At 44.0% G+C, this 26,401-nt stretch overlaps 1 protein-coding gene and 1 long non-coding RNA gene across 2 annotated transcripts in view; one reads left to right on the top strand and one right to left on the bottom strand.

Moving 5' to 3' along the window:
• Positions 1 to 5,061: 5,061 nt before the first annotated feature.
• On the bottom strand, positions 5,062 to 11,615 carry LOC134553237 (uncharacterized). Its single transcript, XR_010081058.1, has 3 exons — positions 10,557 to 11,615; positions 7,013 to 7,159; positions 5,062 to 6,510 (listed from the first exon to the last, which is right to left on the bottom strand). It is a non-coding gene; the product is annotated as an uncharacterized LOC134553237 (long non-coding RNA).
• Positions 11,616 to 11,801: 186 nt separating this feature from the next.
• TAOK1 (TAO kinase 1) overlaps positions 11,802 to 26,401 on the top strand; it is a 63,463-nt gene continuing 48,863 nt past the window's right edge. Inside the window, exon 1 of the mRNA XM_063402669.1 lies at positions 11,802 to 12,270. The gene's annotated coding sequence lies outside the window, so the exon portion shown is untranslated. The remainder of the gene's footprint in view (positions 12,271 to 26,401) is intronic.

The raw sequence follows: 26,401 nt of genomic DNA on the forward strand, positions 1-26,401 counted from the left end.
GAAAATATTTAGAGTTGCTAAAGAAGCAAAGCCCAGCAGGTTTCCTGCCCTTCCTCCTTATCTGCAAGCCCTTTGCCATGGCAGGCTGTAACGAAGGACCTTGCTTCCTGAGAGGAGGCAAAGCGTAGGTACTTGCTTCCTAAAGATAGTCCAGATTCCTTTGAATTCCCAGTTGTTAGCTAGTAATGGCAGGCAGGGGAAGACAACCCCCAGTGCTTACAACCGCAGGACTACAGATGTTGAGAGATTAATGGCTCCTGGTAGGCTTTCTTGCCCAATGCAGCATTGCTCACTTCAGTGCACTTCCTGGGACAGAGTCAAGTTCCTTTAAAATGCCTCAGTATCTGAGGCTGTTCCTTACCTATGGACTGTACAGAATTGTATTTATTACTGACTCCTGCCTTCAGCACAGCTGAGTCAGTGCAGAGAGGCAAATCACTGTTTGCTTTGGGAGGGCTGGTACCGATCAGGACACGGGCAAGCAGCGTGGGGTGCAAATTCTGTTTCCCTGTGGGCGTGCCAGCGCGGGCAGGGAGGGGACAGCAACCATTGCTCACGCTGATCCGGGGGCCGCGGACAGAGGTGGGGAGAGTGGGGAGCTTGGGGCTATCTCGACAAGAGCCAGTCTGGGTGCATTCTGCCTGTGTTAGCACACTGCTGCGCCCAAACTAATCGGCTCTGGATCTTATCCAAACGACAAGCTGAGTGCCTACCACATCAACAGCCTGTTTTCCCCACTGGGAAATGACCTGTTGCAAAAGGCAGAGCATTTAAGGAAACAACAAAGTTTTATACCCACACGATTCATGTGGCAAATAACTTCAGAAAGGCTAAGGAACACGGAGCCTTTATGACTGGCTGGGGATGGGCAGGTTGCAGTGCTGCTGCCTCCTCCTCCTCCCATTACCTACGCAGCTCATTTGCAAAGAACAGAGACTGATGAGCTACAATTACAAGCTGGGCAGGGCCGACCAAGGAACAGCTCTCACTGAAGGGAAGGAGCAGGCTGTGGTGAGAAATTACAGTGCTCAGAAATGACTGTACTAAATGGTCACGGTGATGGTATTGAGTTGATTTTACCTATAACCTATTCTAACTGCAGTCTGCAATTAACGTGGCCCGTAGCATCTAAATGCACTAGAAGCATACAAGTAGGGATGCAGAGCTCCCTTTTCTATTGGCAGCTGACTTCCAGCTGCACATCAAATGAAATTCTTAGCAAGCTGATCATGCGCATAATTTTCTCTGTACTTGTCAATATGGAGATGTATTTGGCTGAAGTCTCCCTCTTGTGAGGCAACAGGAGCCATTTTAATAGGTGGGGACAGGGGCTGGTCCTACTAGACTCACACTAGTTTAAGAGAACAGTAACTATAGTGCTTTTGCCCTATTTATAGTGCTTACTCAGGGCAAACCTGAGGTCTTATCAGTACTTCTGATAGTGACAGTGAAGGTGGCTCAGTGTGTAGATGGCCCCGTATGAAGAATAGATTGGATCATAAATGCAGAACAGCTGCTTAAGCAGAACACCAGGAAAAAAAGCAATGATGTTGCTGGGCAGAGAAAAGCATTGCAAGAGCACACACATAGCCTCCTTCCTCCAAAGGCACATGCGCACTGCTATCACTCAGTCACATTTCTCTCAAGCTTCCTGGTAGCAGCATCAGCAAGTGCATTCTGTCACATGTGACTGGCTACAGGACTCTGTCCTCGTCTGACAGGAATGACCTGGCCTCGATTTTTCACATTTTTGTTGTCTCCTTCCCCTCTTTCAGCGCTATGAAAGCACCAGGCATGAAACCTGCAGCACAAAGGAAATTCTCACCAGCACAGCCTGCTGCAGTACACTTACCTCAGCAGCACAGGAGCTGCAGGCATGGCAAACCTCACATAACCTACATTAGAGTCCCATAACGTTCCAAATGAGGCTCTTAACTTCCAGACTTGGCTGAGACTCATCTCCACGGCCAGACTTAGTATACACAACAGAGACTAAAAACTCTGAGGATCATGGTGTGCAGCTTTGCTCCTTTGGTAAATGTAATGCTCTACAAAAACAGACAATTCAACCCCATAAAAACAGCCTATTTTTGGCCCAAGAACAAATACTGAAATCCCCCTAGAACTAAGGGCCATCCAGATTTCTCCACATGCAAATTGCACTGTAAAAGATCAGCTCTCTGGTTGAATGGCCACAGCAAAACACACTTGACATTGCCATGGCCTAGCCTCTGATCTGCCGCTGGCCAGAGGTGATGTCATGGTTTGTGTTCACTGTCTGGAAATGAGGAGTAAAAACGCTGCACTGGCTGGCCAGCCCATCCAGTGACACATCCTGACATGGGCCACAAGGAACAGGAACAGACTGATAACTCTCAAACATCATGGAAACAAAACCCCAGGGAGAAGTTGTCTGGCCAAGCACACTAACTTGGCCAGCAGCAGCAGGTCCACCCATGGCTTTGACATTTTAGCCCATCTCTCCCTAGTCCTTTCCCATCCCTTACCACCTCTCTTTCCTCAAGGCTGTTCAGCTAAACTGCTGCTGTCCTCGCTTTGTTTACCCAGTTCTACCTGCACTGAACAGGAGCAAGAGTGCTCTCCTCCTGATGTCACCATCACCTTTGAGAAAAAAGCTGACCTGCAAGCTATTTTTAGTCACATTGTAAAGTTGTGGAGCTATTTTGGTCACATCTCTGTATGAAAGCTGCAGGACGCTGACAGGCTCGATGACTGCCTAGGGCAACAAGGGCTTTACCTGGGAACAGGCACAGCTTGCAACTTAGCATTAAAGCTTCTGTGCCCTTCCCATGCCATAGGACTCTTTAGACCAAGATTTGATTTCCCTTCCTTTTAAAAAAGAGTAACACAGCTTCCTGAATTCTGCTGGACACCAGAGGCTCTGTAAGGCCTTTGCAGTGCTGGCCTCCAGCTTGCACTATCTCCAGTTGTGCAGAAGGTACTAGTTATCCTGTGGGCTCCCATTTGCCTCATTCCCTCGGAGGAGGCAGGTGCAATTTTGGGTTCACAAAAACACCGGACAAGATTTTATCAATCTTCCTTTGAATCAGACCTCTGTAAAAGATCAATAAACATTAGGCAAGTGCCTGCTGAGAAGCTGGGTGCACATAACTCTGTGGAGGTAAGAGGAAGAACAGAAAGGAACCATTTGCATAGCAACATGTTGTTCTGAATACAGAGTAATGCCTGGGGGCTCTGGGGTACGTCCAGGGCATAAGGTGCCTGGTCTAGACAGTTGTTTTCTCTGGAGTGCCCAAGAGTTGGCTGCCAAGTTTGCTGGGGCTCTGTAGCAAGTGCAAAGCACAGGCAAAGTAAAAGTCAAAGAAACTGGATTTAATAGAATTAAGACCAGAGATACACAAGGAATATTGAAGGATATGAGATATGAGGTAAATGAGAGGAGAGGAAAAAAAAACAAAACAAACTGAAACTGGTGTGTTTAGGACAGAGACAGATGAGTCAGATCTATAAAGAAGGAACAAGAGAGTAACTATATGAAAGGTTTTGAACAGCTGTCATCCAACCCTCCCAAGGAAACTTGCCTTAGGACTCCTGCTGTCTTCAGCTACAGTGCATGTTTTCCCAAGGCACCTCAGTGGTGTTAACAAGTCCGCAACTTCCCCATTTAGAACAAGCTCCTGGTGCAGCAAGAAGAATCAGAATTTCATCAAGTCAGATTTCAAAGTCTCTCTCATGTACTTTTTCCCCCCAGTGTTCTTCTCAAGGTGGTTTGTTAACAGTTATTACACTAAAACCTACATCCTGCTTCTAAGGTGAGCCACTCCTTACTTTACTGATGCAACTTGCACCTGCTTTCATGAATCAGCACAAGCCACACATCTCCTCCTTACCTGGATCAGTGCCTGCTAACAGGATGAGCTGTCCCAGGCAAACACTGGTGACCTGTTGCAAACAGAGTTGATATGCAGAGCATCACTGCATTTCACTGGGCAATTCAGCAGAAGGAGCTGGTTTAACTCATTTGGTCCCAGACAAGCACTAATCTGTGTTATACACTTTACAATCTTCATGCCAGGAAAATCAGCTGACCATAAACTAATATCTTATGACATGTAAATTAAAACTAGCTTAATAAGATTTTAACTTTTTAGTCAATAGGTGGAAATGGCATGGACAGAATAGTATTGTTTAATATGCTGTTATTTTAGCAGGACAGAATGGAACTGTCACAGTTCAGATCAGACACAGAGATGTGTCCAGCAGCAATATGTCAAGACCTGTTGGATCAAAAAGCTCAGTGAAGTGTTTTGTGTTTCAGCTTCCCCCAGAGCTATGCACAAGACTAGCAACAAGCATTACACAGTGAAAACGTTTTGGTCAGATGAAATAACATAGCAACATGTTGCATTATTTCTCTGCTGAGCTTAAGCAGCCTTTCTCTGGGACACTGCACAAGCAGGATAACAAACACAGCACAAGAGTGTCTGACAGAACAGATAATCTGTTGGACCCATGCTCCTGGTAACAGAACTTTGCTAGTGCAGGGAGTAACTAGTTCACCTTTCATCATTTCTCTAGATTCTTAGTTTTCATCCCTTATCACACAATCTTTTTGTGAAAGCGTTACTGGCATCATCATTTGTCTCAACTGATTATTTAATGGAGATATCATATCACCATCTCCACAATGCAGATATTTTTCTAGTAAGTATCAAGGAAATTATTATTTTTTTAATATTCCTACACCTGTTCTATTTTCCGGTGTGGAAACACCAGGCACACAGTAACAAATCACAAGCAGCTCACCCCATAGACGTAGACAGGGCTTGTCCACCAATTGTGTGGATCCCGGCAAGCGCACACCACGCTGGAGCTGACGACTGCAGTTGTTCCCAATCTCCTCTAGGGAGTGCAATCGGAAAGGAAGAGATGGAGCTGCAGTGCACATGCCAGCTGAGAATCGGTGACTCAGGATATTCAGTCACAAATGGTGTCTGTCCGTTTCCAGCTGAAGGCAGGGAGCAGCAATGAGGTTTAAGCTTGATCCGAGAGCAGAATTCTACTAGAAAACCAGGTATGCTTTACTATGTGGAAGAAAGGTCTGCCAAGATACTAAAAATCAAGATGTAAATCAAGCAATAGGACTTTAAATATGAGATCAATCATTTAAGCCAACGTCCCCACATCTGAATGCAGCATGGACAACACTTCTATGGGGTTTCCATCTCTTACACCCTAGTACATCACGATGTGCATCCATCACATCATCCAGCAAAGGTGTGCCTAGTCTCAAAACATCATCCAGGTCTTGGTCTCTGCACAAAGAACATGAGAGACATTATTTTTTAGAACTAGATGTATTTTGTGTGCACATGCACAGTGCTTAGTAGTAGAAACTGGGCAGACTCATCAACTTAAGACATTCACATGTCTTAAGGACAGCAACCAGACCAATAGCCAGGAATTTCACTTTCAGTTCAAGTAACAGCAGATACCTGTGTACCAGAAGCCCCATTACTGACATAGGAAAAACCCCAAAGAACAGAATTCTGTAGAAGCTGTGATAAATAAAAAGGAACCATTCAGCTCTTTCTTGTCCTTGCAAATAACAGAGCATCTCCTCCCTGACATGTCCCATTCACTCTTAAATTTTCCCACCAGCATCTATTTCTGTTGCTGTCTTGAATAGTACAGGTGGTTTTTTTAATAAAAGCAGGAAAAAGCAGGCTTAGCACCAAGAGATCCTCAGAAATCTGTAAAAATATTCCTGATGAGGGCATAATTGATTTCCAGGGAGATGTTTATGATGCATTATCACAGTCTCAGAACTTCATTCCCCACCTATTTAGGATTCCCACACTGGATTACAACCTGCCTTAACATAGGAGATGTTAAAGCTTTCAATGAGGTCACGCCAGACTCTGACAAGCACTGATGGGTGAGTCATGCTGCAGTAGCCAGATATACTAGCAATACATTTATTAATCTGTATGCAGTCTAACTCTTTTTTTGGTCTAGAATCTTATTCAAGGGTGAAATACAGTGTCTCAGAGATAGGCGACTGCAGAATTGCTGAAGAGCAAGGCCACAGTCTCAGGACTGTTTTACAGGTCATAAGAATCAGTGCCTGGAAGCATGTTTACAACAATATAAAATGTTGTTTTACCTATAAAATCTATGAAACAGGAGATCAAGATCCAGATAGGGTCAACAGCAGAGCTGTTCATTGCAGTTCACTGGAAAAGCCACCATGCTAAACAGAATATACGAGCTCTCAGAAGAGTTCCACCAACTCTTGTCCAGCAGTTCCAGTCATCCTCTCCAGTAAACTGTTCTTCCAGAGGCCACCTCCCTGTACCACGGTTCAGCTGGTGTAAATACACATCCCTACCCCAGCCAGTCTAGGACAAAGGCCAGGGCAGTCACAGCACTGTCAGGGTTGGGGCTGAGCTGAGATAGCCAGCACTAACCCAGCAGGGTCAGGCACAGAACAAACTCTCTTCTGCTGACTCAGCTGTGAGGGAAAACCTGTGGAGAAGGATTAGATCAGACAACAGCAACTTCTTGAACCACTACAGCAAAATTCTCCATGGAAGCTTTGGAAATGTGGCAAAAAGGACAGAAAACCGTGGAACAAGTGAGATATGGGGAATGAGTGCATGACAGCAGAAAAAAAGTTTCTTCATCTTGGCTAAACTACTGGACAGCCAGGAAAAAGAACCAATAATAGAGGGAAGAGAGAAAGGAAATCTAAAATAAATCCTACAGACAGAGAACAAAGAAATTAACTGCTGTTGTATTTTCATTGCCACGAAGCTAAATTAAGCTTCCTAAGTCAAGCAGAGAAATAATTGGTTTAGATTTTCTATTCAGAAGACAGCATGAGCCGCAAGTGCCAGTGGAACAACTAACAAAAGGTGTCTTCCCTCAGAGAAAGCAAGCCAGCAGATTGCATAACTGAAATGAGTTTCCTCCCAGTTTCATATTATTAGTCACCTTTCTCCCTTCTCTGCCAAAGGCTTCTTCTTACCCATCCATCCGAGGACCAGAGCCAAGGCCTTTCCTGTGCTGCTTCTTTCCATCAGTCACTCTTCAAGACCAAGGACTCCATAATACTGATCCTTGTACCCATTGCAGGTAGTCTAAACCAATGCCTAAGTAAAAACCCCATTCAGCCCTGCTGTTGGAAAAAAGTCTGAGATACCTGAACAGACTCTCCTTGTATTCAGTTGTTATGGCCTAAAAAAACCAGTTAGTTCTGAAATTCTGAAAAGATTTCAAAACAAATTTATTGAGAAGAACCATCACAGAGCCCTCACCAGCAGAACACATGCTACCTGGAGTCCCTAGGAAACCTGTTTGACTCAGGTGGAAATGACCTACTGGCATTTATTTGTAATTGCCCAGCATGGCAGTGGCTGAGGAAGGAAAAGCTGTTGAGTCACACTGCAAGCCACTTTTCCACTTTTGTCTGGTTTCCCAGAGGGCAGAGTGGGACAAGTCAGAAGGCTGAGATTCTCTTCATGTCTCTGACACACATTTCCAGTATGACCTTGGAAGTACTTCTTGTGCCACCATTTCTCCATTTCTTAATAGCTAAAACCATTCAACTCATGGAACAATCATAAGTGCACAGCAAGGAGCATCTAATAAAAGGTAAGAGAAGAGTGAAGTATTGTAATTGTTGTCATGGAATACAAAAGCAGTTACGTAATAATGTCGTTTGTCAGTATTGCTTCATTTTTGTCCTTACAACACAAACTGTCAGAGGGACACTGTCTGACATGCTATCTTCATCCCAGTGGATGTACCCAAGCATTTACATCACTGATACAAAACCAGATTGTTGTAATCTGGAAGACTACCTCGTTTATTTTGACCAGCCCTTCTCTAGAACATGTTTTTCCTGTATAACCTCATAACCCATAATAATGGCCCAAACTGCACTATTGGAATGATGGCAGGTTACATATGCTAGTAAAATCAAAACAATTCTTCACTTGTGCATTGCACAACTAGTCACTCACTAAAACACACAAGTGTTTATCTTTGCAAGCAGAGAACAAGCTGAAAGCTAGTTTCTAAATTGGTACATCATACATACAAAGAACACATTCTAAAAATCTCAATGGCATGAGAGAATTAAATTGGTTAAATTACATTTTGCTTGTATGATGACAAGTTTCCTAAGAAAAAGCATTAATAACTGCTGTTCACCATCACTATATAATTAATAACCAAATTTCTCTGCTTCAAGTTCTACAATTTCTACTAAAATTTACAATTGTTTGCTTAAAAATGGCCAGATTCAAGCAGCATTTGGACTGAAGGCCGAGGAAGCCATGACTGTAATTACAGCACCTCAAACTGTGCCCTAATCATACTCTTATCTTTCTTATCTACAGCAAGTATTTATAAAGCAATGATTACTGTACTAGGCCCCATCACTGCTCTGAGTTAGTTCTGAACCAGCACGTTCACACTGCCATAAGGAGTTTACCCTGCTTCAACTGGTGTCATTCTGCTGAGACAGAAAGCCAAGTTTCTCATCACTTAAAGTCATTAAAAAAATAAACTATGACACCTCTAAAGGAGCAGGGGTGTTAACCCCAATGTCCTGGCCAAACTCCCAGCTACAGTAATTACAATGTGCCTTGAATAAATTCTTGCCACAGTTTCCGTTGGACGTAGTATTGTTCTCTACTTCCTCTCCTACAATATCATGGAGAGCTGGTGCGTGCTCTTAGGGGTCCTGTCCATGCTGGAATGTTCTATGGGTCTACTCCAGTACCAGCTCTGCAGCAGCACATTGGGAGCAATGTGTTGAAACCAGTTCTGCCTGTCAGCTGAACCGCTAGGCAATTTGTAATATTTATTTATTGATGTTCTGGCACCTCCTTCAGACGGAATTAACTTTGGGTATAGCTATCTGACAGATAGACTGGTGCAAATCCCAGATGCAGACATATATAAACCTGTTTAGTTCTTTTTAAAGTGGACTAAATTTGCATCAGGAAATTAGCAAATGAAGCTGAACTAACTTTCTTGGTGCTTACTATGGTCTTTTGAGAAGGCAGCAAGAACATGAACTAGGAGAGCTAAATGTGCTGTTTAGTTCAGCTGGTGACAATAAACATAATTTTCATACTGGCTGTTCCTTCAGAATTTCAGTGAACTTTTTCCAAACAGTCTGTTCACAGACTACACTGTATATTTTTGAAGCAGTCACTGAATACATATCAAATGCAGATCTAGCATTTCAAGTAAAATACTTGATAGTTAAGGGTAAAGCATTATTCACATTTTTCTGCAGCCACTGGTAAGAGACTCTAAGGATTTTTACCTAGACCTTTCATTATCTTTCACGTGTGTAACACTAAGAGCTGAGGCCCAGACTCTCTGCTGGCATTTGCTGGGTTAGCCCCATGGACCTCGCTAGCTCTCATAATTTATGAGCTTTACAGGCAATTTGTCTGCAGAAAGAAGTACAAGATCAAGATTCACAAGAACCTGATTCTCAATTCCACCTTTTGACCCTGTGGGCGGATCACTCTCTCTTACTGCTCCATTTTGTTCTCCCATCTCCAAAAGCAAATGATACCCACTAATTTGACAAAACAAGTACAAAACCAAATTAATATCAATAGGCCGTGCTGAGCAGATTCACATTAAACACCATTCTTCCAACATCTGAAAATACAAATGTTTACTTTTCAAACATGCCCTTAATTTCCCCAGAAGCGTGTCTCCCATATTATTTCAGAAGACAGAAACTGTAGTTTCAGAAAGTGGATGGTTTTATTTTTGTGTCATTGCAAAAATGCCTTTTAACTTGTCAAATGATACACTACAAATATCTTTGGCAGATGAATGAAACCAAGTTTCCTGTCATAGCTGCCAACTTCAAGGTTGAGATCATCAGATAAACCTTTAGTTTGCCTCTCCCAATATCCACAACAACATATGTTTGAAGTGATCCACGTTTGTCTCACTTTTCCTATTGGGATTTGAAAAGGAGAAGTATCAGACCATTTTGGGACAAGTTCACAAAACTCTAGATGCAGTCCCCAATTGTTACAGCTAGCAACATTCCTCAGGTGTCCCCCCATCTCATGTTAAACAGTCCCCAGTAGCTCTGCGTGTCCAAAGGTAAATGCAAAATTTACCTAAATCGTATCCAGCATCACCTCAACACCTGCTGGATACAAAGCTTACCTATGATACAAAATATCTGTTAGATTATGTGGAAAATGGGAAGGAAGTTTGCTTCATCCCTTTTATTTCAGCAGTAACAGTAATATTGGACTTAGAGAGTTGTGTTATTTCCTACTGGGGACATCTCAAAATCGAGTATTTGCAGGGTACTTTATAACAGAGCGCACTGTGCCTTCAGTGTAATTCTGAAGTCGAAAGTGGAAGCCATCCCTAAAAACACACCTTTGACAAACTTTGTGTCTTATGTAACTGTTTCTATTCATTTATTATCAGGATGTCAGTACAAATTGTTATTTTGATGATTCCTTGCCCCCATACTTCTGAAAGGGAAAGCAACTATAAACACAGGGGAGACTGACCTCAGTGATTTCCTCTGTTCAGACAGGAGCACAATGCGCTCAAACACCATGACAAGGAGAAGTGGACTGTTTAGAATTCCTCCAGCTGTAATCTATAGTAAAAACAAATAAACAAATACGTGACTACAAGATGTGATAATTAATCCCTGCATGAAGCCAACTGTTATCTCTGCTTCGTAGATGGAGATACCAAAGCACACAAAGGCTCAACAACCTACGAAGTTCAACACCCACCACTGAGAGCCAAGAGCACAGTTTAGGAGACCATGTGCTCAGCCCATGAGATTTTTTTTCCCCTCTTCTGGCCACAACCCAGATACAGCTTGGCCAAGGGCAGGCTGAAATACACCCATTTGGTGAGGGCAGTTGCACTAGAGCAGTCACCTACCACCTCCTGGGAGTGTCACTGCCTGTAGCTGAGATGCTCCTGGCTAGAGAGGCAGCTCCACTTGGCTCCAAGTCCTCACCCCAGGCAGCCTGACCCAAACCCACTGTCCTCTGCCACACCGCCCCCAAAAAGTTCCTGCCTGTGCCAGGCCTCTCCTCTATACCTCTTCTCCCTACCCATGTCCAGGCCTCATGTACCCCATTGCTGAGCCCCTGTCACTCTCCCACCCCCCCGGCATCTTTCCTAAGTTCCCTCATTCCCCCTCAGGCCTGCTGCTCCCCAAAACCCTGGCCGAGCTCAAATGGCCTCAGCAGTAGCTCCCCACCATCTTCTCCCTCAGGCCCCTCTCCCATCTCAGTGTCCCCACATGGGCCTTCCACAACCCCTCCTTCCCAAACTCCTTCTCTCCTGTTCTATCCCTCAGCAACCCCTCACCTGTCGCCTAAAACTGCTCCTCACGCCAAAACCCCTCCACACACAACCCCTCACAGCTGGTTACTCCCTCCCCAAACCAATGAGCCCCTCACGCCAAGGGCTCCTCCTCACACATCCCCTCACAGCCAGCTGCCCCCTCCTCGGGAGAGCTCACCAAACCAACCACCTCTCCCCAGAGAGACCCCCACACCCACACCCCCCCTCAGAGAGACCCTCGCACCGAGAGCCACCCCCCCTCACGGAGCCCCTACCACGCAGGACCCCTCAGACCGCCGCCCCCTCCCCGCGCCGCCGCTGCCCCTCCGCCGCCCCCTCCGGGCCCCGCCCCTGCTCCCCCCGCCGCCCCCAGCCCCTCCCGCCGGCCGCGGTGCTGGGGGGGGAGGGAGAGGGCGGCGAAGTCTCGCGAGAGGGGCGGGCGGGGGCCGCTGGCTGCGGGCAGCGCGGAGCGGCGGCGGCGGCGCAGCCGGAGCCCGGGCGGCGCTGAGGGGAGGTGGCGGCGGGGCGGCGGCAGCGATCGCGGCCCGGCACACGGACCCGCTCCGCCGCGGCGGCACGGCCGGCGCCGCCCGCCCTCCCGCACGCCGCGCCTCCGCGGCGCGGCCTGGCCGCGGCTCGGCGAGCGGGGCCCAGGCAGCGGCGGCGGCGGTAGTGGCGGCGGTGGCGGCAGCTGAGCGCTCCGCCGCGCCCGCCCTGCCATCTTAGGTGCCGTGCCCCGCCGCCTTTGTGCCCGCCGCGCCCGGGCACCCGCGGGGGCCGGGCCCGACGCCCCTCCGGGGGCGCCTCCCCCCGCGGGGCCGCCGCCCCTTGCCCCGCTCCTCCTCCTCCTCCTTCTCCTCCTCCTCCTCCTCCGCGGGGGGCCGACCGGCGCTCCCAGCCCGGCTGCGGCGGAGGGTAAGGCAGGCAGCGCGGCGGGGGGCTCGGCCGGGGCGGCCCCGGGAGGGTGCGGGAGGAGGTGGGTGGGGGGGGCGGCCCGGTGGGGCCGGCGCCTCCCCCGCTGCGCTCTGCGGCACTGCCGCAGGGTCGGGGCCGCCGCCGCCGAGCACCGGCGGGGGAGCGGGCGGCGAAATGGCGCTTCCCGCGGAGGGGCGGCCGCGGGCGGAGGGGTGTTCCCCGCTGTCAGGGGCCGCCGGAGGCCCAGGGCTGGGGCCGGGGCCGGCCCCGCGGCCAGGCGTGCCCAGCGCCGCGGCCCTTTTTGTCTGCGGCTCCCCCGGGGGTTCCGCCGGCCGAGCCCCGACCCCCAGAGGGGGTTGGGGGTCCCTCGGAGACCCGCGCGGGTTTGTGCCCTTTTATTTTTTTTCACCCTTTAATATTTTTTTCCCTCCCTGCCCCTCGCTCCTCCCCAAGCGGTGAGTTTTCAGTGTATATACCATTTTGTTCGGTGCTGGTGTGGGATTTGGCTGAAAGTGACCTATTTTAAAGACCTTTTATTGCTCCCCCCTCAGCAATGCATGTGGCGGCCGATTCCGTTACCCAAATAGCGTTTCCCAACCATTTTAATTTGTCAGATTAAAACATCTCATGGAGGCTGGATTTCTGTAACCCGCGTGTGGGTATGTCGTTAGAAATATCTCTCACCCCGCTTTGCTGCAAGCATCTTTGGAGCATCAGAGTTCACCTTTGTCACTGTGAAAGCAGAAATAAATATCAAGGCGATACCTGGGAGATGCAGTTGTACCATTGTGTTGGGCGCGGTACAAGAAATGGGGGGGGGAGAACTAGAGATTAAAATGGTTGTTGTCAAATGTAGATCTTTACATGCCTTCGGAAAAAATATGACAGATCGGTAACAGCCCTAAGGACTTTTAATATATTTTCTTAGAAAAACGTTTCATGTTTATCGTGCTTGTCTCTGCTGCTTATCATGGTACAGAGTATTTCATTAGGTGGCATTTTAGTGGCTCTGTTGGTTAAATAGCAGTTGCATTAACTAGTTGAACAAATTGTGTCCTTCACCTTTGACTATTGCATTTTGAGAGCCCTCAGAGCAGTGTGCCCATGCATGCCAAGGGCGGATTAATAAGATGTTACCTAAAGGTTTGGATGTTATCGATTCCTTACTATTAATGCTATTTATAGTGCGTTTGACATAGCTCTAGTTTTATGTATTTGGATAAAGGTTATCAGCTTGGAATGCTTCAGATTAAACGTTTCAAAAATACCACCTCAAATATATATTATAAATATATAATTGAACAATATAGTTCAGATCTTCAGTGTCTGAAAAACACCTTTAGTAGATAGCACATAATAGTGAAAACCGTGGAAAACTGATACATTTTGACACTAGGGAAGGTTTGTTTTCATATTTCAGGATTACAGAATAACAACTTCTGTTGCATTAAATACAGTTTTTGGTATGCTTTTCTTGAGCCTACATTTTCCTTGCCTTTGTGCCTCCTCATAGTTAGTGTGTCATAGTTTTTGCTACTTATGTCCAAGGGCAAACCTAATCAACGATTGGTTTGAGCCTTCATATTAGATTCTCCACAACATTGGCCTAGTTCTGACTGGTATCTTTGCCATTTTTAGGACTCCTCTTCCTTTTATCTGTAGACTGAAATACATTGATAAACTTGAACCTCAATTTGTCCTTTGAACTTGAGAGAATGTTTCTCTCCTCTGTTAACAATATCTCAGTGAAGGTGATTCTGATAGAAGAGCTTAATTTTAAGTTTAATCCTGCTGAAATACAACTGCCTGAAGTAAAAACTCTTTGGATAGTTGGATGTTATTTTTATTTTTAACTAGACTGAATTAAGTGTTGCCTGTACAGGACCAGATGTTGGCATTAAAATTATGCGCAGATAAGGTGGCTTAGGCCTCAAGTTAGACTATTTGAAAAAGTTATCTATGTCCTGCTGTTAAATTCCAGTGTAAGCTAAACTGAAGAACTTTAAATGTTTACTTCCAGCTAAAAAACATTTCCAATTGTGCAGTTTTTGTCTGTAGCTCGATTCACCAGTTTTTGTCTCCAGAATAACATGCTTTTAATGAGTAGTAAGACAGTCTCAGGTTTTATGCTTGGTGAGATTCATTAGAAGAGAAGCAAATATCACACTAATAATTACATCTTCAGATGTATCCTAGTAGTGGATTTCCTGTAATGAGAATGTTTTGTAGAGAACAATAGATATGGCAGCAATTTCAGAGATTTGTTTTAAAGATGTTGTAGGTAGCTGACTCTGCAGTAGTGAGTTCCACTTTGACACAACCCTTGCATACTCAACAGAACATTAGGTGATTTCCAGGTTCTTGGTTTTCAGGTGTAATTCTCTTTCTAGCAAAGACAGACTGGGTGTACTGCTGCTGTTGTCTCTCCTGTCTGTCACTTCTGTATGGATATACTTCTGATCTAACTTAGTAGGGAGTAAGGTCATTTGCAAAATAAGCCTCATAGAAGTTTTTTTGACAGTATAGATATTGTGTCAAGTAAGAAGATAATTAGGGTTTATCTTGCTCTCTTTGTGATCCAGAAGTGGTGAGGAAGCTATGGTAAATACCACTTGTCTTATTCCATTCTTGCTGTGTTTTGGAGAACACTCCCATAATCACTAAGATGCTATCTTAGAGGTATTTTTTGTTGTGTTCCTGTTCATATTAAAATCATGTAAACAACATACTGTTAGGTTGAAGTGCATACTAGAAATTATAAAAATCTTTGGTGTTACCAGGGGTGAGCCATGCTCTTGACTTCTGAGTGGCAGTGGTGCTGGGTGGCCATTACCTTTCTCCTGTTCAAATGTGCTGTGTAGTGTCAAGGATTTTACTTTTATTTCCTTTTATGAACCTGGACAAAGGGAAGAGCTGAACTTCAACCCTAGACTGGGGTCATGTCTGAACTGGAAAGTTTCCTGGGTCTGACAGCAGGGGTTCAGTTACATCCTCTCCTGGGTAACCATGCTTGGGACAAGCTTACCTGTAACAGCACAGAGTAGGATGATTTAATACTTTCTGAGACCCACATCTGTCCCTTCTTCTCTAATATTGTGTCCTGTTCTTTGGCACAAAGTGCTCATTCTAGATGGACACGGTGCAGGATGCAGCCCTGGTCTGTGCAGCTTGGTGCTCTCTGGAGAGTTCCCCTCATGCTGGAAGTCCTGTCCTCCACCTGCTTCTCCTTGTGTCCTTCCATTGGCTCTGGTCTTTGATCCTGCACCAGCAGAAAGCTGACCTAAGGAAAAATACAGTTTTATGTCAGCTTAGTGATCTGAAATGGCTCAGTGCACAGTGAGGTGAGGTTAGAAACAACCCCAGGGACTGGGCTGCACCTCACAGCCAGCAGTGAGGTTTAAAGACAGAGGTGGCTGGTGGCACTTTTTGCTAAACTTGTAGTGGTTAGGTTTCAAGATTATTTGTTTTTATTGTCCTTTAGCATGCTGAGGCATTGCTGATCATATATTGACTTCTCCCTGGAGAAGAGACTGAAAAAAATTCAATGGACAAATGGTCAGAAAATCACTTATCCCCTCGTGTAGTTCCAGAGGGAGAGTCCTTCCTGTGAAAAAAAAATTAGAATATAAAAACATGAAATTAGAGGTGAAATGCAAAGTGTCTGAGGGGAAGAAGTGTGCAGAAAATAGCAGGAAAAGATAGAGAGCTGTTTAAAAGCAGAGTTGGCTTTTACACACTATTCCTTCCTCCTTGCCTAAGTGCTCATTTACAGTACAGAACATGGAGGAGGGAATACTTTCTGAAGGCCCTTAGAAACACAATGGACATTAGCCAGCACAGTGGGGGCTCCAAAAGTGGTTTTTAAAGCAATTTTTGAACAAGTATTTTGTGATCACTGGAATTACAGTATTTTTTAATTATGAAAGGGAAGCCATTAGGAACTTCTAATACTTGATCAGAAATCAGTGCATTATTACTCTTGATATTTTTTTTTCCACATTCTGCTAAATCTTTGTTTCTTTGCCAGAAGAAAAGGCAAGGTAGCCACTGTAAACATAGGATGAAATTGCCAAAGCAGCAGTAAGTTTTGTCTAAACAGAGAAGTTTCTCCAGTTTAATCAGAGCTTGCTGAGGACAGATCTTCAGCATTAGTTCCACACCTATAGCTTGGAGGTGAGGTTTTCTTTCTCTTAGGGGTTGATGAGGACAGTCCAACATGAGTTAGAGTGATGATGGCTTCTTAATACAACTGGACAGTAGCTTGTAGTTTTGCCTGCTGTATAGCTTGGCTGGAAACAGTTTTGATTTTTCTTTAGGGGTCAGGATGGGGTGACAGCATGAGATTTACATATTGAGAATTGTCCTTAGGATGGAAAAGGCTGGAAATGTTTTGTTTGGGGGAAAAGTTAGATCTTGAGGAAAAAAAGTAAAAGTCACAAAACTAAAGCTGGCAGGCTCTTCAGTTTTCTGTGCCTGTGATCTTCCAATGACCCTTATTACACTCCTGGCTACAGCCATGCAAATATTTTCTTTAGAGTGAGATGTAATTTTATAAAAACAGTTTTCTCCTACGCTCATTGAGTGCAGCATGTTTACAGGGCAGCCTCCTATCAGAATCTGGGGGAACAGTGCCTGTGAGTTTTGTTTGAAGCTTTTATTGCATGTCAGCTTTGTCAATCTATATTTGAAAAGAAAATTTTGATGTTTACTGTTAATCTCAGAGATTTTTGCTGTAGCTTTAGACTGAAAGCCAATATGTATTACACTTGAATTCTTAAAATGTGAATAAAGTTGCTTTCAGCCTTTCCCTTAGTTCATCTAAGCTTTAAAACTTATTTTTCTTCCCTTTAGCCTTCTGCCATTTATTGAGCACTGCTAGACAGATTTTGAGGGGTTAGGTCCTTAGGATCAGTCCTTCACTTTTCATTGCTGGTTCAGCTTCAGTTCACTCTGGTCTGGCTGATTTCTAATGCCTGGAAAGCTTTGGGATCCAGGAGCATGGGAAAGAGGAGTATGCAAGTGCAAGTATGTTGAAGGGGTAGGGACCATTTCCTGTAACACTTTTGGCTTGGTCCCCATCCGTGTGTTCAGTTTTCCAAGCACCCAGCAATCCTTCCTCTTCCCTGACATTCTCCTGCTCAAGGGCAGTAACAGACCCATGAGCCTGCACCGAGAGAAATGTTGTATTGAGATTTCTTGGAAAGAATCTCATCTGCTAGTGCACATGTTTGTTATTTTTGCTTCCTTCACCATTCTTAATGTGCAATTCTTGTTTCCCACCTCAGTCCCCTTTTAATTGGTGACTGTCCCTCCCACCTCAGCCAAGATGAGAGGTTATTTTTGCTAGTGCTGTTTCTCAAATAGGCCACGGGTATCCAGTAAGTAGTGCAGTAACTTTCTCCATCAGTTATTAGGATTTCTCAAGCTGTCCCAGTGGCAGTGCAACATGTTTCTCCTTTAGTTCTGGCTTGCAGTTGTCACTAACATTAATTCCTCCCAGTTCCCACTTCCTTGTAACCCAATCTGAATAAAGATCATGGGATTTGAATGTGCACTGCTTAGCTGCTCCTGCTCTGGATGTTTGGGTTGTCTCTGTGCTCTTTGTAAACTGTGTGCTGTGATCTTTTTAGCTTTGCCTGTTCCAAGGAGCAGTTGACAGTTGTTAAAATCAGTTCTGGGCCAGCTGTGATTTGATGTGATTAAACTGTGTTAAATGTGTTCCAGAACTGTTTCCTGGCCTAGATAGCAAACTAGTTAAACCCTGGGTTTGGAATCTATTTTGGTATGATTTGGCCCTGTACCCCTAGGTAAGCTGTGTCCCTCTTTGAGGGTCAAACAGAACACAGGGTCTGTGCACAGCACATGATCTTCTGCCTTTAATCCATCACTCTCCTTTGTCTGCTTGGGCTTTTAAAATTAGTCTTTGCATATTGAAGTCTTGTTTTGAGAATTATGTTCTAAACTGGCTGAAGTAATATGGTTTTGCACCCATAAAGACTAAGATGCAGTGATTTGATTTTCTCTGGCATCAGCTGAGCTGGTGCAAACCCCACTTTATACTTGCTTGGTATACTTGAGTATGCAGCCAGGCTCTTAGATTGGAGTTTTTATGAAGGCTTACAACTTTAGTTAAAAAAGACGGTAACCTTGGCCTTGAAACGCGTGTCAGAATTGGGAAGGAAATAACGATACATTTCAGAGGCAGTGCCTTGCAAAGAATGCCAAGCTCCATTTTTATTATGGGTTAATTGCCATATAGGCAAACCCTGAATTCTTACCTGTGTTTTTGGCTTAATTTTCCTTCTTCCCTTTCCACACAAACCCCCCTCTAACTCATGCTTTGAAGTGTTTAAAACTAGGTTAGTCTCTGGCTGAAGGTGTGTGGTAGAACCTCCTTTTGATTCTTGCTGGGACCTGCCCGTTTTGCAGCAAGAATGCAGGCGAACCCATCTGAATGCTGATCATCTGTCCTTTGTGAGTGATGGAAGGTTATTTTTCCCTTCATTTGACACAATACTTAGGCAAAGAAATCCTAGAGCATCTCCATTCCAGAAGCCACCTTGAGTGGCTGGATTTGTTCAAGCTGGAGTGCCCATGGAGGTGGGAGAAGGGGGCTTAGTGAGGATGCTTGGGCTGAATTTAGGTGATTGCATGACAATCACTGGAGATATTTCTTTCTCTTGCTCTCAGATGTTGCTGTCAGCTGCTAGCTCAGTAGTTGACCATTCTTAGCAGATCAACCTACACACATGTCCTGAACTGACCAGAGAATTCAACATTTCTGTTGCTGACTGGAAGGACAGAGCGCAGGGAGCCAAACACAAAGATAATCTGTACTTAAGAAGATGTCTGTATACATGGTTTTTTATCCAGAATAAAATGTTATGGAAGAAGGAAGTCTTCATCCTCACCTTTGCTTTGATTTCATTACAATACTGATGATGTAAATTTATTTGCAAAAACAAGACTGGGCAAAAGATTCGTTTCTGATTTGACAATAACAAGCAGAGTGCTTTGAATACTAGACTAACGTGAAAATAGTTTACTTATAAAGTACATGATTTACCTTCACTGGCTCATAATTAGTCACAAAAACATAAAGAACATTTAAGGAATTATTTGCTAGTTTATTGAATAAAAATTTGACATGGAATTTTTGATGCCCAATTTTAAAAAATGTTTTGGAAAAGCCCCTAAATTTTCCCAAATATTTTACTGCTTTTTCTTGAATGGCCCTCATGTCTTGAAAATACTAATTAGCACATTATTTTAAGTCTCTTATGTTTTCCTCTGTTGCTAGAATTGGTAATTGTGAGCCACTGTGCAGGTGGGCCATCACATTGGCCTCTGGAGTTTTTCCACAGTGGCTGGTCCAGCACCAGGGTGTGTGATCCTCATTTGAATAACCTTCCCATTGCTGTGGGAATCTCTGGTACTGAAAATTAATTACTCTAGTGACTGTAAATTGGTATAATCACAATGTTTTCTGTAGGTATTACAAATACTCTATGTTTAAACAGAAATAGCAATAATTAATATTAATATGAAAAATTAAATATTAATACACAAATAGAAGTTTAAGCTATAGCAAAGAAATGTTATCTTGCATATGTGATGGTTTTATACTTTTCTCAGAATTAGCAGGATAATAATAGTAATTCCCTGCTCTGAATTTCATCCACAAATCTCCAGTTATTTCAAATGGATGATAAAGGCATATTTATTTTCCACATTTATGGGGTGGGGATACTGAAGTACAGGTTCAGAAATGTGTAATTTGCTCAGCATGGCTGGTGGTGATGGGGTAGAAGAATTTATCTCCTTGATCCCCACTTAGCATCAGCTTGTAAGGTGGAAGCAGAGGTGTAGGAGATGCTGCTTTGCCTGTGGGGTGTGGTGGAGCAACAGAGATCTCAAAGTTCAGCAGCACCACTGTCCCAGAGTTCCCTCTGAAAGTCTGCCTGACCTGCTGAAAATGCAGGCACTGGGGTTTCTTGTTTCATCATGTAGATCTTTCTTACCATAATGGCAATTTAATGCTAGTCATGAATAAGCTGGCTAAATCCTGAAATTTTTAATATTCTTTGTTACTATGATGAGACTTTTTTCTGATTTTTATCTTTACATAAATCTGAAAAGGGCTTTTAATGCATTGTAAATCAGCCCCCGAACTTGATGAACAACGGACTTAAGTTTTTTTCATTTTTGGAGTCAGTCACGCACAGGGATAACTGGGGACTGCCCATTTAAGTAAAAAATATTCCAGATAAGAAATTGCAAGACTTTGGTATTGTCTGGACGTTTTTATGGAGATCTATGCAGAGTGTATCTTTTCATCCTGTTTGTGCAGTCTCTGCTACAGCTGAATCTCACCTTTTCTTCAGGGTCTAGTTATTGTGTAATGCAAATGCACACTGCTGTAAAAAGCTGAAAGGGTTCTCACCTGATGCCCTGGGAAGGAAGAGGAGCTCCTAGCCCCTGTGCCTGTCGGGAATTCATAAGCATTGCAGAGTGAGCCATTGCTCAGCTAATCACCAGTAACTTCCATCTGTTCTAGGTTCTCCTGTCTCTGCAGAGAGGTTTGCAGTGTGGGGATTCATTTAAGGCATATCTATGCAGTAAAATAGCTGGGGCTTACCTGAAAATAATGAAAGTAAGAATTTTGTTCCTTCAGTCATTCTTTTAAACTAGAATAACCCCCAAAAAGCATTAAAACCTTGAAATCTGAGTACCTGTATGAAAGTGCTAAATATTTTGGGACCTTGTTTTTCTGAGGTATTTTTGTTCCATGTTGCCACAGACATGGAGTCTGTGAAATTTAGCAAGCTTTCTCCAAAAGCTGCTTTCAGCTTTGAAACTAATGTTACCTGTACTGGTTTGAAGCAGTTCATACCTGTTTATTATGCCTGTTGCAAAATCTACCTACCTATTTACATAGGTGTTGGGGAAACAAGGATGATATGGAGCAGCATGAGTGGAAGGAGAGGATGGTGTGAGTTGTGATTCTACTTGTCTGCTTATTTTCTGGTTTGGAGGCAGCGAGCACCTGCTGATTTAGGGGTTTTCTGTATGTGATTTCATGCCTGTGATTAGCATTTCTAAGGACATGACACATACGGTTTCACCACTTAAATACATTCTGTAAATATGTAAACAGAAAATTACAGAGATGGTCATTGTCTGACTGTCCTGACTGGTCTCCAGAGTCAACCCAACAGGACTCGGCACGCTCCGTTGGGCCCATCTGAGACAACAGAGCTCAGACTTCAAACTTAGAAGCAGAATTCCATCTTGGATTGGAGTTACCACCTGGTTTTGATGCTTCCTTAAAGGCAGTTGCTTGTCTCATCTTCCTTCCTTTTAATCGCTGGGGCAGGAGATTGAGATCTTTAGATAGACACTGGAATGCACTTACTGTTTTACTGTTGGAGGTCACATTCTATAGAAAACATGAGCTGCTTTACAGAAATCTGTAATTGCATTGGATCTGAAATCAGCCATTTGTTGATCTGAAATCAACCACTGTTATGAGAGGATTTCTCAAGGTAGATGATCACAGAACATTCTGAGTTGAAAGGGACCCACAAAGATCATCACAGTTCAACTCCTGTGGCCCCAAGAATCCCACCATGTGCCTGAGATCATTGTCTAAACACTTCTTGAACTCTCAGCCTGTGACTACTTCCCTGGGGAGCTTGTTCCAGTGCCCAAACACCCTCTGGATGAAGAACCTTTTCCTAGTATTTAATGAATAGTAATTAGAAGACTTTTGAGTTCTAGGGAAGAATGAGATATCCTCTATGAGGGCATATTTTAAAAATATTTTTCCAGACAAAGTCTGGGAATAACCCCTGGTTAGCTGATGTTCCTGTTGGAGCATTGTCTCTAAGTTAGGACAAATTTAGGTTTGTTTGCTGCTTTGAGGAATTATTAGTGATCTGTCTGAATTGAACTTGGACATAAGGTAGAGGTGGCAATCATCTTAGTTTCATGTTCAAAAACTCACAGGAAAAGGAATCAAATGCTTTGTCACCATTGTGCTGTTCAGTAGCTATAAGTGGAACCGTGTGACCACTAAGTATTTAGTAACTTCCACTTCTGTAATTCTCTTGGTTTCTTTCCTGCTTTTTGTTGTTGTTGTTGTGAAAATGAAGTAATAAATTGTTAGAATCAAGGAGAGGGGTCATGTGTTGTCGGAGAGTGGTCATGTGCTGTCTAGTTTGGTGTCTTGAATGGAGGATTTCTTCCAAGATTTGATAGGTATTTCTCACTTAAAACCTGTTATTTCTGAGCTTGCCAATCATGTCAATGTGTTGAGTTCAGGTATTACAAGAAGGGTAAATCTCCTTGTGACGTAGAGCAGTGAGGGCACGTGTTCTGGCAAGGCCTTTCCTGATTTTTAATAAATCCAGACAAGGTATGAACACCTCTTCACCACAAGAGGTGTGTTTTTATCCTGTGCAGGTGCAGCATTCTGCATGCATGCACACCTAGCAGTTCCTCTGTTCCTGGTGCAGCATGGCTCCTTTCTCTGCAGGAAAGCTGCTGCTCAGAATGCATACCCCATACAGAAAAATAACTTCATAAACCATTTCAGAAAGAGCAGCTTCCAATTTACTGGGCGCCTTAAACATGCTGTACTTTGCTTTGTTTCATCATGGTAAAAGCCACTTGACTGTGTAAGTCCTAACCAGCAATAAAACAGGTATAAACAGGCATAAAACAAAGTAGTGTTCAAGGTATCTCTAGAGGGGAACAGTAGCTAAACACCTTTTAACTTGATTTTGCCTGGCCTGGAAAGGAGCAGAACTGTCCCCTTCCCCATTTTCGTGGGCTGCTTACATGAGCCAGGGGTCTGAAGGGAATATTTGGTTACCCCCAGACCCACAGAGTTTTGAGTTGCCCGAAAGGTGCCAGCCAGAAGCAGAGCTGGTGCTCTGAGCTCGTTTCAGGGAGAGCTGCTTCCCTCCTGTTTGAGTTTTGCTTTTTTTGTAGGTGTGATGTCATCATTCTGCGAGGTCTGCGCTGCTGCGTCCTCCAGGAAAACAAAACAGGGCGACGAGACCTGAATGTCAAATGTAAAAAACAAGCAGATCTGATTCTTCCTCTTCTCCCTCCCCCTTTTTCTTTGAAAGGAGCTTTCAAGCAGACTTTATACAGCAGGAATTAGCTTAATACAAAAAGAGAGCGAGAGAAGCAGAGTTACTTCTTTCCAGTCCTTACTATCAAGTTCTCAGAGATAACTCCTCCCTGCCTTGTTGGAGGATGGGATGTATGTTCTGTGCCAGATGCAAATATAGGGGCACTTTATGAATATCCTAGTATTCCTTGTTTCAGAGATGTTTTATCTTTTAATACAACTTTTTTCTGGTTTTGATTTTTTGGGAGATACTTAAATGAGCGCTACACAGTGTCTTCTTGCCATGCTTATGTGAATTTCTACCAGGGAACTGTTCCATACACTTGATGTGTTTGTATGGCTATCAAGGTAGTACTAGCAGCAGCCTTCCACCAAGATTATCTTTGGGCCCTGGCCAGGGTCAGGGGAGCAGCCAAAACCAACTGCTAGGCTGATATAACCAGGATGATTTTTATTCAAGCCTTTGGAATTGTATTAATATAAGAATGTCCTGGAATTTTTCCTTCTTTCTGGAACCCCTTCTGTGGCCTGGCAGCAGTTGGCTCTCATGCAGCTTGTTAGCTATACTGAGCAGTACAGTTCCTGTTAACATGGATAGGTTTATTCTTTGTCAGCCTAGAGCATTAGATATTCCCTCATTTAGAATGACTTTGCAAAATAATCTGCAGAGAGGCATTTTGAGGCTTTTAGAGGCTCTAAACTGAGTATTGATAGTGAGAGGATGGGCTGGTCTCTGAGAAGCTGTCCAGATGTAGTAAGAACTTCTGGGCACTGAACATCACTGGAGCCAATATTTTTTGCCCTGTTGTGTTCAAGAACCTTAATTACTTCTTGGTTGCTCTTTATAGCTTGTGTCCAAAAAGTAAATAGTGTTTTCTGGCATGGCCTGTTGAGCTCTCAGTAGCTCCCTGTCCAGCTGAGCTGCTTGGGTGAGCTGCATGCATGATGAGAAGCAGTTCTTGCTTTTTGCTTGTTGGTTGTTAGGGATGTATCTGCCCAAGGTATCAGGAGGTTGTCCTACTTTCCCAGTTCAAAAATCCAAGATCCTTAGAATTTATAAAATGGACACCTGACATTCCCTTTTGTTTATTAGCCAACAGGAGCAGTCAGAAAATAGCTCTTCTTCTAATACACAAATTGTTGCTTAAAACTTTGCAGTTGTTTTTTTTCCCTCTTATTTGTCTGTTCCTACTGGCAAACAAAAGGCATAATCCATTATTCCAAAGTGCTGAAAGAGGCTTCAAATTGCCAGGTATGAAATTATGCTGCTTGTTCTGTTACCAGTAGGAAACAGCATGTGAAATGTTTCAAAACCTACGAAGGAGAAAGTTCTTTGTATGTGTGAATTTGGTATTCACAAAAGGTGTCAGATTGACAGCCATGGAGATTGTGGAGATCGGAATTTTATTTATCCCTAGAGAAGATGCAGTGCAGACTGCAGTAGTGCAAAAATTTCCTGTTTTATTCTGCTGTTGCACCCTCCCTGTGCCCTTCACAGGCAGCCTCTTGGGGTGAGGAGCTCCTCGTTTTTCTGTGCCCCTTCAGAGAGCTGGCTGACAAAAGGATGTGAGGGTGGTTTTTCTGTGTGTGGTGTGGGTGCTTGTCTCCTGAAATCTAAACAGATGTGGAAGGAATTTGATAACATCTACCTCTAAACAGCCACTGGAGCAGAGACAGCCTTGGGCCCCCATGTTCTCTGTCTGGAGGTAGGCTGAGAGTCTCAAGGCAGAAGATGTTAGTGGTCATGATTCTGTTATTCACCAACTTAGCTGTCCTTCTGCAAAGATTTAGCACTCCAGTATTGAAATTCTAATGGCAGCCAACTTCTCCTGCTTTGCCTAAAAATGTTTGATAAATTCTCCAGGGAGAATTGGGAGGTTCTCTAGGAGGTAACATGTAAGAGGAGTGTGAGTTGTCCATTTGCCAAAATGAAATTTAGGAAAGAGTATTAAGCCCTGTTTCTGAGGGAAAAAAAAACGCAAGCAAAGAACACAAACCTAACACCAAAACAAACCAGCAGGTGATTGATTTTTGAAAATTTCCAGCAGCTCTCTGGCGAGAGCCTTTGTGCTGCCGCTCTCTTGGGACTGTTCTTGTGACTGTCCTTGTTCCTGATGCTTTGCTTCTTCATGTCTTGCTAGAGCCAGGCCCCTCCTGTTGCATATTTGCATTTTAAGGAGGTCCTTTAGACTGTAGAGCTCAGTCCTGCACCAGCTGTGCTGTGTGGTTATTGCTCTGGGTAGTAGTTTTAATCATTTTCGGCTCCTATCCTTCTTTAGATGGTGTGATTGTGTAGCTCTGAGCAGCATGCTTTAGCTTGGACTAAATCACTGATTGCCTTCAGATCAGGAACTCCTGGGAACAGCCAGCACTGCCATCCAGCAGGGCCCAGGCCAGGACACAGCCTTCCAGCCCACTCACTGCCAGCAGAAATGCTTAAGGAGAAAAATAAGATTAATTTAATTGGCTTTTTGTTTGCAATGCTACTCCTTTATGTCTCCTGAAGATCAGTTCAATCTTGAAAAAGTCACCTGTTGGCAGCTTCCTGCCTCGCTTCCTGAAAAAGCTGAGGCCAAAGTCATTGAAGCAGGCAGGACAACCTTGTTTTCAGAAAGTCCAAGTGTGAGAGCCAGTTCCACCACATCTCAATTAACCTTCTGTTTAAATGCACAGAAAATAGTTTTGTCCATTGACGGAAGCAGTCAAATTACTGTTCCCCTCCGTTGAAGGGTAGGAGTGGAAATGGTTGCTGATTATTTCTTTTTCGTTCATTTGCTTTTGTGAATGATTGCTGAGAACAGCTGGATTAAGTGGCTTTATGTGTGAGCACACAAAGAACCTGTGAAATATAGAGGTGCTTGGATTTGTGCTGTTGAAATAGACCAATTTCTGATTACAGTTTTCTATCAAATTTAGGATGGATGTGTTTCTACATGAGCTGAAATTACTGTTCCAGCCTTAAAATGCTGTAGCACTTGATAGATACATACA

This window comes from Prinia subflava, chromosome 8 (genome assembly GCF_021018805.1).
Source record: "Prinia subflava isolate CZ2003 ecotype Zambia chromosome 8, Cam_Psub_1.2, whole genome shotgun sequence".
In the NCBI taxonomy this organism is placed as follows: Eukaryota; Metazoa; Chordata; class Aves; order Passeriformes; family Cisticolidae; genus Prinia; species Prinia subflava.